The sequence below is a fragment of the Gymnogyps californianus genome, chromosome 21, assembly GCF_018139145.2.
Source record: "Gymnogyps californianus isolate 813 chromosome 21, ASM1813914v2, whole genome shotgun sequence".
Taxonomy (NCBI): domain Eukaryota; kingdom Metazoa; phylum Chordata; class Aves; order Accipitriformes; family Cathartidae; genus Gymnogyps; species Gymnogyps californianus.
In genome coordinates, this window is record NC_059491.1 from 506,882 (window position 1) to 512,815 (window position 5,934).

Below are 5,934 nucleotides of genomic sequence, written 5' to 3' on the forward strand. Positions count from 1 at the left end.
TGCAGCCGAGTCTTTCCTGCTGCGCTTTGGCCACAGTCCGTTTGTGCGGTCTCACGTATATCTTCTTGCACCGAGCAGGGAAGAAGACCTGTTGTTCTCACTTCTCCACATACTTCCTGGGGTAGGTAACATACCTTTTTCTGCTCCTGAGGGGAAGTTACGTTCTCTGGCCGCCTCCTGGAAGGCCTCTGTGTAAATCCTTTTGTTGGAAAGAGGACAGAGATTGTTTTCCATCTCAAATCTGTATTTGAAACGTACTTGTTAAGAACAAGTATGTTTGGAATGAAGTTCTTTCTTTGCCTTTTGTAGTAACATGGACCTCTTCAGCATGAATCCATCCTGCTGCTAATTTCAAACACTGCTATTCCAGACAAGAACACGGGGTATAGTAGTCTTATTAATTCTTCTGCCACCTAGAACCATGTACTATCAAGGTTTTCAAGAAAAGAGGAAAGCAAGTGGGGGAGAAGGACAGCAATTCATTTCATTTGATTCTGATGCTGCAACTATCTCTTCCCATCTAATTTATTTCTAGGAAAAAGAGGAACATAGTTTATACAAGGAAACCAGACCAAAGTAAGGAGAGATGCCAAATGGGTAAAGAGCTGAAAACGTAAAGTTCAGCTGCCCTTTCTAAAAAGCATCAGTTATGACATAAATCCGTTGGATTAACCTTGCATAGAAGCCGTGCCAGTGATTTACCAGCAAAAAGGGCAGTCCTGCTCTAGTGACACAGCAGATGGAAACGGCAGCCTTATAGTATCTACTACACGCTGCGCACGTCAACACTACTGAGGTTTTTTCGTAGAGAAAAGGAATAATCGTGGCTGTTTCTCAGTCACAGTTCTGCTCTTGGTGAGTCCTAGAACAGCCTTCATTGCTTACATGTGAGAGACAGAGAGGGAAAAAAAAACCCGTATCTTGGCAGTGCGTTGTTGCTCTTGACAGCTACTACCATAAATCATTTCCTGACACGTACCTGGCCCCTTCTTCTGTGCAACGGTGGTTCTCTTTGCTCAAGTCATTGTAACAGGAGAATTAGATTTCCAAAAGCAGACTTGCTTGAGCCAGTCTGAAAGAGATGCCCCCGCCCCGCCCCACCACAAAACAAGTTCATACAATGAACGGGGTGTTCACTTGTTTTTATTAAAAACAAAACAAAACTCTTCAGTTGTGACCAGCTCCTGGTGCAGGATTTTATTTCACTTACGACCAGTGTTCTGTTGATCTGAAATTAAATGTAAAATGTACAATAAATCATATTCAGCTGAAAAGTAGCCCACGTTCCCTTTGCATCTGTAGGACAGTCTTGAAAATAAACTCCTGACAAGCAAGGGCTGCAAGTTTTGTAAATGCGACTGCACCCTCTGTCACATCCTGCTCATTGACCTCTGTCGATCGCTTGTATCTGCAGCTAGTTGAACAGGGCAGAAACGTCCACTAGAAATTCCTTTTTCATGTCTTGTCACTGCGTGAAGCGTATGGGCGAGAGTGAGAGCCAGTCTGTAGTGACGAGGATGTGGCAAAAAACTCCCAGGAGGAGTACCGAGAATTAAGTTTTGCATAAGCAAGTGCAAAATAGTGACAACGCGTTTACTGCTAATTGCAAAGAAGAATCTTAGCGTAGCCCTGTATCTAGCAGAGCAATGACACCGAGGAGTGTTTTTATGAAAAATTTTGCACAATAAAACAATTCTCCTCGTTCCTGACAACTTCCTGAGGTACAGTTTCTGCTGTCATGAAGGTGTTTTCTTGCATATTGTGTACATTAACACGTAGAGAAATAGCGATGTGATTCTAAAAACTGCTTCAGTACTTCAAGATGTCCCATGGTGTTTCTACACTTGAAAAATAACATTTCTGAGGGGCAGAGTGCATTGTTCCTACTCCAGCAGTTAAAACCTGTAACAGGGTAGCATCTTTGGGTGCAAACTTTAAAATGCCGTAGAAACGTGAGGCGACGCATCCGTCTGATCGACCCGGCAAATGCTTAAAATGCCTTAACGAGGATCTGGGAACACACGCTAATCTTTCCAGCCAGAGCCTTTAAACTGTAAATTCTTGAGGTGGAGATACAGGTTTAGGATTTACTTTTTAGAGTCTTCCCTTGTCTTCCTGCACGTGCGCTCGTCTTTGACAACCACGTCCCAGGGTGGCTCAGCCAGTGAAAGGCTACAAGGAGCCAGAGCTCCAGGCACCGGTTCTGCTGTAAAAACCATCTAAACCTCCTCCCGTGCAACTCGACCAGCGTGTTCGTACCCCCCAGCCAGGGCTTGGAGTCAAGCAGGTGCTTTCCTCTTAATCAGAGCCATGTTCTCATCAGAGAACTGACTCAGTTCTCCTGTCTTCCCCCAGCACCTCGGAATTACCTTTCTAATTGCAAAGAAGCCTGTGCAAGGGACAGATGAACCTTAACTTTGTACTTTGAACATCTGAATTTGCGACTCTCGTTAAAGTAAAATCCCTCGCGATTAATACTGACACAGGCCTTGCTCCGTTCCCTGGCTAAACACCGTAAAAAGTATATAGCTTGTTTTTTCCTGCCAGATCAGCCCACCAAGGATTCAGACTCTTGCTTTTCCCCTCCTTTCACGTACTGCGAGTGCCCTTCCCCATCCGTGAGGCTGCTGCAGCAGGTTCTTTGCAGTAGTTAAAGCGTGAGCTCCAGTTTTGCTTCCCTGCAGTGTTTGTAATTGTCAAGCGTTGCTGAATTGTGTCCACGCGGTGGAGTCCGCTGCCTGTCCTGTCCGTCTCCTCCCGTGGAGCCAGGCATTGGGTCGGTCTCCCCTGCTGAGTACTTACTCCAGCCCACCTCCTCCTCTCTTCGTTATTTTCTGTCAGTGCAAAGTGTTAAAGAGACCGTAAGAAGAGCCCCACTTGAGAAACCACTGCTTTCAACGCCACCATTTCTGCTCTATGAGAAGCTGCCATTTTACAGCTACAACTCCTCTGGGACTTCTGTTTGTCACTCTATATAATACAAAATTACAAATAGCATTAAAATAGAAGCTATAAGCAACCAGAGCTTAGCTTCTAATGTGATCCAGGGCCATTTCCAAAGAGTCGAGCCATCCGTTTGCCCAGGGGTTAAGGCAGCTGGCTGAGCAGCCGTGCCAGGTACGGGAGCTGAGGGTGGCACCAAGGCACCAGCATCCCTTGGTGGTTTGGGGCCCTCAGTGCCGCCCTGCGGTGGGGCAGGGCTGGGAGGGAGGGAAGGAGCTCTCCTTCAGCGCAGCTCCCAGAGCGTTGAAAGGGGTTTTGGTTTGGGTCTGGCGGAGCGGGCCGGTCTTTGCCAGGCAGATGCAGCACAGCCTAAGGCTGCAGTGCCCGGTCCTGCACGGACCCGGCTCTCGGGCAAGTGGGACAGGCACGGGGCCGCCTTGGCCAGCAGTCTCGCCTGCCGTGATCTGCCAGGCTCCTACACACCAAGCCTGCCTTCAGGCGCTCTCCACAAAGGACCCCTGCCAGGACCGAGCGCTGCCGACGCCGTAGGCATCCTGACCCAAGCCCTCTTCCCCCCAGGCTCACGCCAGCCTTCGTGCCCTTCGGCAGGTCCCGGTGCAGCGTCCCGGCTGCCTCCGGCCGCTCTGGGCTCCTGCAGCAGCGGGCATCGCCCGCCGCCCGTCGCTCTGCCCTGCCCCGTGCTTGTCCCTGCCCCAGCGACGGGGCTCCACCACCATTTACCTTTACTCGCAGCAGAGGCTGGGCAAGGAGCAACTGCTGCAAAGAGAGGTGGGGATGCCTGTCGGCACATGTGAAAGAGGTGTTCGCAGCACTCCCTATCCATACCTGGCTTTGCGTGTCGCTTAGGGAAGAGCGCTTGAAGCGTCAAGCCTTGCTGCCGCCTGGCACAACTGCTTTACACACCAGTAAATCATAACAGCAGACTCCCGAGTTCAGAATAAAACAAAATCATTGTTCACTTGTTTCACATTTAAGAAAAAAACATGGTTCATTAAAACAGTTTTAATGAAAAAATAAAGTTCTGAATTAAACTATAATTATACATGGCTGAAAGTGATGAACTAAAAGAATGGAGATGTTACTTTTTTTTTTTTTCCTCTCTGCTGATACTGTAACGTGCTGGACTTGTCAGACACCATCTACTGGGATAAATCTGAAAAGGTAACAGGACAAGAGTCAGTCACATTGATTAGTATTGAACCTCTGTGAAAAAGAGCCAGTTCGCTTGGCAGTCCGCCATTTCTCCCATAAAAGCTTCAGGAACGCGTTCCACGGAGGTCCAGTTGAATTGCAGACATGCTGTAAACACAGAGATACCAATTTTCAGAGCAGGTCCAACCCTCACGCAGCTTGCGACCGGGATCTTCCAAAGCCTTTCTGTTTGCAGAGTGAAACGGCAGCATTTGAGAACTTTGGTTATTTTTTCTGGCTGCAAAGAACAGTCAGGCAGCCGTCGGGGGCAAGTCTTTGGCAAACTCCTCGGTGGTTCCACGTAGCTTCTGGAAGGCAGCGTACCACGGTCACGGTCTTAGGATTTGACAGAAGCTGGAGCTGGTTTTCAGAACCCGGAGTCAGTTGTTGCAGCTTGGTGGAACGGGGTTTTTATAAAGCAGCAGGACAGAAGAACAGTTGCACGTCGTGCAGCTCCGTCATTGCGCCCCGGGCCGGCAGACCTTTCACACCCCCGCGTCCCAGGCAGCGGAGCCCCAGGGCACTGCAGTGCTGGACCGTCTGCCTGAAGCTTTGGCAGCCCCGTGTCGGACGTCCGAAGGAGGGTACCTGACTCTGCGTACTGGAGAGACCCTTGGTCGTCACCAGGATGCATCTCCTGATGAGCCAGTACTCGGATAAGGCGGCGGTCTAACGCACTGTATCTGCAGGACTCACGTGGGCACGTTCCTACCAGTACGGCTGGTCTCGCTTCGGCCGCGGTACCAGCCAGTGACTCCCCTTGCCTCACGGTCTCACCGGACAGAGCACGCATTGTTCATCAGGCATAACTTCAGAGAAATACCTCGAAACGTAAACCGAATTTGTGCGATGCACGCGGCTCGCTCCGTTTGGTCATCGAGGAACAACGCCGCCATCTCGGTGGCCTTGCGTACGAGCCCCGACTCCCTGTCACGTTTCTGAGCAGATTTCCCTCGGGCTGAGGCCCCAGGAAGTCCCGTCGAGGGACCGCAGCGTCGGCGGGGGCCTCAGCGCTCTCCTGTCCTCCCCCGCACCGGGCGGATCTTCATTGCACTTCGTCTCGCTAGCTGCGTAGCCTGCATTTGCTTTTATCTGTGTCATTTGCAACCAACAGGTTAAAGATTCCGTTTTTTTGATTACAAATCCAGTCTCAAAAAACAAACAGCGAAAACAAAAAACAAAAGTCAATTCAGCTGTAGTACTCAGATGGAAATGCTCAAATCCCAAACCAGACCTGCCAGGTTCCAAGTTTACTATGGCCCCTTTTACAGTCCACGTTTGAATTCTGGGCTGAGAAAAGGGAGAGTCCTCGTCTTCTTAAAACAGCACCTTAGAGTTTAACGAAGGGCTGGGAAACGGAGCAAACGGTATCCCCCCATACACACATTTGAGCCCATCATGCAAAACAAAGTCACGAGAAATCACCGTAAGAAGAGACCTCCTAGGAAGAAATCCGCTGTCGCTAATCCCCAGCGCTGCCTGTCCGGAAAAAGGGCCGCGCTCCTCCTTTAAACGCGCCGGTGCCTCGGCGCAGGAGGAAGTCCCGTTTTCACTTGAACGATGCCGAATCGCAGAACTCCCCTCCTGCCCGGGCCCGCTGAAGAGGCGGCAGATCGCGCAGAGGTCGGTACGCATTGACGCTCACTCCTACGGAGGCTTAGGATATCCAAGATTGATACATACGGACAAATGGGCAGGTATAATATTACATTAAAATTAAAACACATGGCCATTTACTTTTCAGACTCTTCACACAGATTCCCTCCTCCTCCTCCAAAG